The sequence below is a fragment of the Rissa tridactyla genome, chromosome 2 (assembly GCF_028500815.1).
Source record: "Rissa tridactyla isolate bRisTri1 chromosome 2, bRisTri1.patW.cur.20221130, whole genome shotgun sequence".
Classification (NCBI taxonomy): domain Eukaryota; kingdom Metazoa; phylum Chordata; class Aves; order Charadriiformes; family Laridae; genus Rissa; species Rissa tridactyla.
In genome coordinates, this window is record NC_071467.1 from 90,116,624 (window position 1) to 90,125,047 (window position 8,424).

The window sequence follows — 8,424 nt, forward strand, 5'->3', positions numbered from 1 at the left end:
CTTTGAGATAACCGGCCATTTGAACAGCTGCAGTCTGGTTTCTTGGTGCTCTGCTGAAAGCCTTCCCCCGCAGTGGATCTCCAGGGGCTTTGTCTCCTCACTGCCAGCCTGGGATGTTTCAATGCGCTGGTCCCTTCAGGATGCTTTCTGTTGGGGATATATCTATTTTTGTAGAGACCCAGGAACTGGCACTGCAGCGACCGACTAGTTCGTTGCAGAGCCCCGTACACAACGACAATCCATTCCCGGGAAGCAGGATGGTGGTGGTAATGTGTCATCGGCTAATCTGGAGCTTTGGGAAGCTTCCCTAGGCCACGGCACTACCTTGCACAAGAGCTGGGACCAGAACATCCCTTTCCTTCCCTGAACTTATCCAGCAGCACGCTTCGGGTACCAGTGCTTCTTGAATTTGGGCTTAAGATACGCAACTGTTAGTGCAGTGCTATGCTAGGGCCAAATCCGAAATCCCCCTTAAGTAACACACGGGTATGAGAGGAACTGCTGTCCCCCAAATGAGGAGTTACCTACAAGAACTGAATACTTAAGACATGCATTTTGTAAATTGCTAAAGCACGGTTAAGACTGTGATTCCCTGCTTGACTTGAGCTGTGTTAACAGCTCCTTCCGCTGTTTACCGTTCTCACCTTGCCTAGACCTCGTCTGCTGTTCCTGATTTTAGCTGTACAGTTCATCTTCTGTCTTGCGCTAACCCTAATGCTCGCTTGATCATGTAGCGAGCCAACTCAGCTTGCTTTCCAGCCAAAACCAATTTACTTTCTGCTGTTTTAGTGAGTTGAATTGGCTTTGTGCTGCAATCAAATGCACGCTGGAGCAAGGGCTTGGCAGAAGCGCGTGTCCCAACAGGGAAGAAACGGGGGGAGGGACAGGGGGGAGAGGGCTACCTCTCTTGGCAGCAGCAAGTGGTGAATGTAACCGAAGCCTTAATGTGAAGTTGCAGTTTGAGACATTACTACCTATCAGTTAGTCGCTGCGCCTTCTCAGTTTGCGGCTGTCATCCCGCTAGCAAAGGCAGCCTAACAGCAGGAGTGTTTTACTGCTGCCTAGTTCTGTTCGTTTCTAATTCTTACTGTTTCTAATTAAAGGTAGTTTAGGCTAGTTTGGCAGATTTTACCCTGAAGAACAATAGGGTGCCTGCATGAATTCTGTTCTCCTGTCTAGGTGATAAACATTTGGGAAATACATTCCTCGCTTGCATCCAGCAGAGGATGTCTGCTCTTGATGGGGGGGCATGAGGAATCACAGCTCCCTTCAGGGAAGCAGGTTTCATACAAACAGTAGAATCACAGAGAGACATGGCTGGAAACAGACTTTTTCGAGGCAGCTGAAATATGAAAGTATCTTGACACCCACTGTCAACAGTATAACTAGTAGTTTTCTTAAAGCATTTGTCTTTCTGGGCTGAAAGGATTAGGGTGTGGACATTTTGGTTTGATGGAAAACTGGGTGGAAGTGAGGGGATATGATTATGGACTGGGTAAAATTCAGTGAAGCTGATGGGCAAGGTAAGTGTTTAAAAAGTGCTTAGAGTCATTATGGAACCAGGTAGCTGAAATAACGGGGTTGCAGACGACCCAGAATTACATGGTGAGATCAACATTAGAAACTTAACTATGTGACCAAAGGGATTTTCCCTGGGGACTCATAAAGCAAACACAAGGCATTGAGGTAGTGATTGCTGGAGTTGCCTGTATATGACATAAGAACCAGTGCAACAAGCCTTGGAAAATGGGTGCTGAGTAGGGAGAAACAGCCAGAGGTAGCAGTAGGAATGTGTCTTTAAGGAGAAAAAAGTAGAAGGAGCTCATGGAGGGACTGGGATACAGTACTGGCTGAATTTGGGTGAGAACCATCAAGGAAAAAGATCTCATCGCTTGTTCTTACCTTGTTGCAGGTAAAAGGACGCTGCGTTGTATGTAAGCAGACGGGTTTGTATCAAAGATACACCTGATTCTGTCATCAGTTTCTCCTTTTAATAGAAATAACTTTAGGGACCGAATTTTGTCTAGCTGCTGAAGTCCTGAGTGACTGATTTGCAGAAAATGAAGTGTGAACAATTTTGATTTTTTTTCTGGTAATTTACTTGAGTAGGTCACATCTGTGTCTTGGATCAACGCAGTCCTGGATACTTGCTCCAGTGTAACAAAACAAAACAAAAAAACCCTAAAAACCAATCTAGGTTTAGGATACAAGGTGCCGTAGATAGACCTCCAGGGACAGATTTCTCCAGCCAGGCGGGCAGGCAGGGCACCACTGGAGTCTGTTCAGTCTGACGGGAACACCAAGCTCCTGAGATCAGCAGGACTAAAATTAGCTTTGGAACTTTTTTTTTCCTACGCTCTTGGTGTTGCTTTTACATGAAATCTGTTGTTTATTGTTATAAACAAGAAGAAAAGAATTTGGGCTGAAGGCTTTCTTTTATTATTTTATTTCATTTTTATTATTTTTTTTCTTAAAGAGATTTTGAAATCCCTGATCTTTGGAATGGAAGGTAAATTGAGTTTGGGAACTAAGTAATTGAGTATGTGTTGGTCAAGTTTTTCCGTCGTAGTGGAAAAAAACCCCATCATAACACCAAATACTGCTTCAGCAAAAGAAATGTAAACAATCATGATTGATTTAATATTAATATTGTATCCTTAGTGTGTGCTATTACAAATACCTATTTTTAAAAGCAATGGAAAACGTCCTTAGGCTTCTTTTATTGTTGTCCTTGGTAATGTGTGACTTGGTTGGTTGGTAGTTGTTTCTTTTCCAAGGCTGAGTCCTTCCCAGCATCTTCTGAGCAATCGCCTAGTTCTGATTTAAAGATCTTACAACACAGTTTTCTGAAAAGTGGGATTTTGTCACACGGAATCTAGACTCTGGCAGGGGAATAGCTGGCTTCTGGGACGTATCCAAAACAAGCTGAAAGCAGTGACGATGTTTCTATTGAAGCCTTGAACCCTGAAAGACTGTTATCTGTGGGACCCTTCATATTTATATCAGCTTGAAGTACGGAGCTGTAACACCAGCCTCGGTAATGCTCTCCATCACCACAGCTCAGCTGTCACTTTCATGCTGACTTTCGTCAAGTTCTGCTGTTGCTGGCCACCCAAGCTGTATCTGAAACCTTATCGTTCATTTTCTTTTTCCCTGTTCTTAAGCTGAGTTGTAGTAGGCTGAAGCCATTTTTCCCCTTCAAAAATGATGAGCAAAACCAAAACGGCTTTTGAAATCTGAGAAACTGTTAGCATTAAAATTTCTCCCTCATTTCTGAACAGTCCTTTCTCACAAATTCTCTCTGTGTTGTGCTGAACTTGTGAGAACCCATGTCTGAGTAAATCTTAGAGACTATCTGCAATCCCATACTTAGTTTTCTATAATAATTTACCACTAAATATAAAAGTATTTGAGGACTGAAGTTTGCTTTGAGGGTACATTTAGATCCTGTGCAGATATTTGCAGTCTGACCTGGTGTAAAATTCACACTCGTGGACCTTCGGGAGGTGCTTTTATCTTGACTGACCCAGAGGTCTCAGTAGTCCTGGGCTTATGATTCTGGGTGCCAGTTTACAAATTACACGAAATTGCTGCAAGAGGAGCTATGCAGGAGCTCCTGCCACTTCCCTGTCTCCTGGCATGAATACATTACATTCCATTTTATATTAGTAAAACATTTATGAAGTTTTTTTAACATGGTAGGAGCTCTTGCCTCTTTTACAAGAGGTAGGAATTATGAGCAGTCTGCCTTCTCTCTCATTTAATCTACTCTCCCATCTAGTGTTTTTCTTTTCTCATCTGGACATAGATAAAATCCAATAATAGGGGATATTTGTTTTGCGGTCAAAACTATCAGGGTTGGAGTCAACACTCCTGGCAGTCATTGGAAAGATTTCTTGTGCATAGAAAATTTATGAACGCACGGAGATGCTGGGTTCAGTAATCTAGCCTTAAAAGGTATCCAAACATTTTGTTCCTGATCAAAACATGTAATCCTGTGAAAGTCTGGGCTATTTACATCTGGTTGGTCTGTCTGGGGCTGTAATGTTGGCAATTGTATGCGTTAAGAAGGGAAAAGAGGCATTAAATTTAGGTGTCCAGTTCACGTAAACGATTTGTCGCAGCTTCTTTTGACCTCCTGAAAAAGAAATGCAACAGTGGCATCCTGTGGCCCGAGCAGTTCATGGCAGGTGGGTCTGGTGTAGGGCAGAATCCACTACCGAGGTCTTCCCACATAGAGCAGGAAGTGGATCGAGTTATCTCTAAGAAAGTTTACAAATTAAGTCCACGGTATTTCAACCCGGTGTGCATTTTCAACCTGAAGTACAAAGCTGCTATCTATTTTTCAACAGGGGCTTTCCACCAACTTATGTTCTGCTGCTTATTTTGGTGTTTGGGGCAGAGGGGATGACTTCAGCTACCCACCAAGGAGACAGGACTGCTGTGTTGCTGTCTTTGGGCTGCTGAACGTTTCCTCAGAAAAGAGGAATAGAGGAGAGACTGACAGTGTCTTGTTTTCAACTAACCCAGGGTTTCATGCGGCATACTTGCTCTAAAAAAGAATGTTTTGGGAAAGTCCGATGAAAAGGCGACTGGTAAGAATTGTTTTCCCTTGCATCTACATCATACCTGAGCGCTCACTCCCACACACCATGTGCGTGCATGTGTGTCTCTCTCTTGAGTTTTTAAAAATCCTGGCCTTTACTTGTTTAACTTGGACCGACTGTGATTTGCTTACCTCCTCACAGGCAGATATTGGCAGCTGTGACCAACAGGCTTGCTAAAAGCTTGCAGGCGTGCCAGAAGGCACATTAATGAGGAACATACAGGCTCACCTGCACTCCTCTGGGCAATTGTCAGGGAAGCTGCAGATGGCCTCATTTTTCCTCTCTTCTCCTGGTTTTACAGCGACTTCTCTTCTGTAAAAGAGGAGATGTTAAGGTGCTGTCTTTTAAAGCCTCTTCCTTCCTACTTCTGACCTTCGTACGTAGAGGTGTAAACGCTATTGAACCCTCAGCATCAAGGAGGAGTGGGGAGGGGCAGTGAAACAACTTCGATCATTTTAATTTTGCTTTTTCCAGTGTCCAGAAGGCACCAGCTCCGTTGGGTTTTTTTTGGGTGATCTACCTTGAGAATTGGAAAAGCGGAGTAGGGGCAAGGTTGTCCCCTGCTGCCCATGCATGGAAGAATTTGTCAGCATTAGGTTTTCTGTTGTGCGGGAAGTTCACCACGATCCCCTTCTTGGGGAGGCTGAAGCAGGAGGCAGGGGAACAAAATCAGCAGCGGGCAGGAGCTTAATTGTTGCCTTGAATAGCGAGTGAGTACTCTTAAGATTTCTGTGAAATTGCTTAACTGAGCTTGCACCACAGTTTCTTGCCAGTATTAATCCCTGAGCTGCCTCTTAAAACACGCACATGCATGAAAACAAACAAATGTTAAGACTAGCTGTGGCTCCAGTGATGTTAACCCCTGCTCCTTTTTGTCAGTTAAACTGACAACCAAGATAAGAAGAGCCGGTGTTGGTATCGTCTCTTGCATAACAAACCACTCTCGACAAAAGAAGCAGCCTCCTGTCAAACGAATTTCCTTTACAACTGCCGAGGGGACTATTTTTAGTTTCATCTGCCATTCTTTACTCCTTAATCATCTGGTTCACTTTTCTCAGTTTTTCTCTCTTTTTTCTCCTTCCCCGCCAGCTCCGAATCCAGGTACTGCTGATAATCTGCTGCCGCTGTTGTGGAGGGCACTGGGCTCTCGGTCATTCCCTGGAAACAGGACCGCTGTTGGTACACGTCTGCACCAGGTTGCTAGCAGCCTTGCCATGTCCGGCTCAGCTCCGCTGTGTGAAGGGCAGGAGCCTTCGGAGAAAGGCAAATAGACCGCCCTGGATCTAGACGAGGGATGTCAAAGACCAACAAGTAAATTAGACCAGGTTCTTGTCAGGAAAGGGTTTTTGCTAAGGCTGCATTCAGAAAGCATGCTTTAAGTTGCAGAGGGGGAGCTACAAATGTCCAGCGTTGAAGCAACGCCACAGCCATACTGCATCGGGCAGCGAATTCTTCATATGCCATTAGCAAAGCAAGGCCGAGGCTGGCTTTTCCACTGGAGATAAAGCTAAAGTGCTTTAGGAATGATAGTGTTTATTCCATAGGTCTTGACTCTGTGATACTGGCTGCCTTTCCTTTTGGTCTGTTTGAGCCACTTGCGTGTTTTCAGCTCGTTGAGCAGCAAAATGATTCTTGTCTTCTGGCTGAGATATAAAACAGAAGTCCTGACTATTCTGTAATCCATTAGAGATTTTGTGGTGCTATTTGCAAGAGTAAGAGTGTCTTAAGGCTTTGGTCATTCAGGAAATAACACTGCTTTGCTCAGTTGCACATTGTAGTTCGGTCAAGTCCATCATCCTCTGCAGCATCTTTCTAAAGCCTAATTTATATTCTATACCTTCTTCCTCCACAGTATACAAGAGCGTCACAATAATGAGTGGGTTTGTGCCCATGGTGCTTCTGTGAGGTACAAGTTGGTATAATACCTATTTTATAGCTGGATTTGAGGAGCATAAAGGCAAAGTGAATAGCCCAAAGTCAGGAGGGAAGTGTCTGGCAGCAGAGGGAATTATGCCTCTGTCACCTGAGTGAACATAACAGTCCTGAAGTTAGCTGTACTAGCTAACATTTTCCAGGGAAGTGCCACAATTCTCACAAAGAAGGAATCACTAGAAATGCTCAAAAGTTTTAAGCATCACTGTTTTCTTAACAAACGTGCATTTTCAAATGATACAAAATATGCATGCCCCTTCTGAGAAAGCTAAGTAAAATTTGTTGGATTCAAACCAAAAATGAGTTAGGTTTATAATGTAAATGTTCCAATCAATCTCTTTTTCCCCAGTGGAAAAAAAGGAGGAAAACTTGAGGAGGAAAGCAAAAAGGGGACCTGGTTTCTCAGGTGGAACGAGAATACAAATGTATTGTTGACAGAAAAATAAAAACTACATTGCATCTTTTCTTCAGACTTTCCCCTCTCCAATCTTAGTCTTTTCTTTTTGTCTTCGGAGTGTAACTGACTAGTGCAAGAGTGACCAGTCTCCTTAACCCTAAAAAAACGTGCACCAGCACTTTGAACAACACTCCTTAGCCAAGGAAAGAGTTCCCTTTCTTCCATTGCTTTTGACAGAGTAACTTTTTAGTTTCAGCTTTTTTTATCAGGACATTTGTGAGCTCTGTTTCTGATTCTGCTGTTTTCAAGCCCTTGAATTAGATTTTGTTTTAGGAGCTGGAAGTGGGGGGAGCACTAGAAGGAAGGTTGGTTTTGTATTTTTGAAGATGCTTGAAAGTCTGCCAGAGAGCTGTCAGGTTAGTGATGACTTGTGACATATCAAAGCAGACAAGCGAAGGTTCATAATAATTCAAGATCTGTTGAAAACCAGACCAAAACATGGCTAGCAGTGAGGGCTTTTTAAAGAGAAAACTATTATTGTGGATGTTCAGACTCGTAAGTGTATTTCAGCCCTTGCTGTGGGAAGAACCTGTCGTTTTAGCTTCATGTGTGTCCTTTGGATTTTGCCTCTCTCACTTGGATTTTCAGTGTTTTCATCGCAGTTCACCTGTCCCATCCCTGGCCCGAGTGCCTGGTGGGGACACTGCCCTTATGTGCCTGCACATGTGGAGTCCGGTTTTCCCTCTAACCAGTGCATGTGGAGCCTTTCTTTCAGGCATTTATCCCCTTGCTCAGTAGTCCAGTAGCCTTTCTCTGTAGGCTTTTGTTGTTCTACAAAAAGAAGCAGTTGCATCGTGTCCTGGATCAGTGGCATGAGAAGCAGCAAGAAACTCCTTGGAGGAGAGCCTAGAAAAAATCATTTAGGTTCCACCGGGTGAAGAGGGTCTGACCTTCAAAATTTCTCACGGCATGTTAAGAGGTTTTGGGCAAAGACGTCAGGAAGAAATGAGAACTCTACTTTTAAAATGGCTATGAAATGAGAAAGACAAAGAAAAAAAAGCAAATTTTCCTCTTGTGTTGTGTAAAGGGCCTCTGTGCTGAAGACATCACCAGCTGAATGCGCGTAAGAAGTTGCCGGCAATCGTTAAGCTCAATTAATCTTATTCTTGAGCCCATGATAACATCTGTGGATTATTTAAACAAAGCAACAAAGAGATAGTGGGCAAGCAGGAAAGGAAAATTAAAGAAGAGAGGTTCTGCTGTGAACACTCGTACCACCATCACCCAAGCGACGCCGTAATATAGAAACTGGGTCAGAGACACCCTTCCCCCTCCACACTGTCAAAGTTATTTGAGCGTCTATTGAAACCCTCACAATAGAAGAGTTTGGCTCCTGCATTCACTAAGCAAAACTGATTTGTGTTTCTTGGTTCAGAAAAAAGCTGCTGGGTAATTTTCTGTGTGAGTACAATGCAGCAGTTCAGCTGA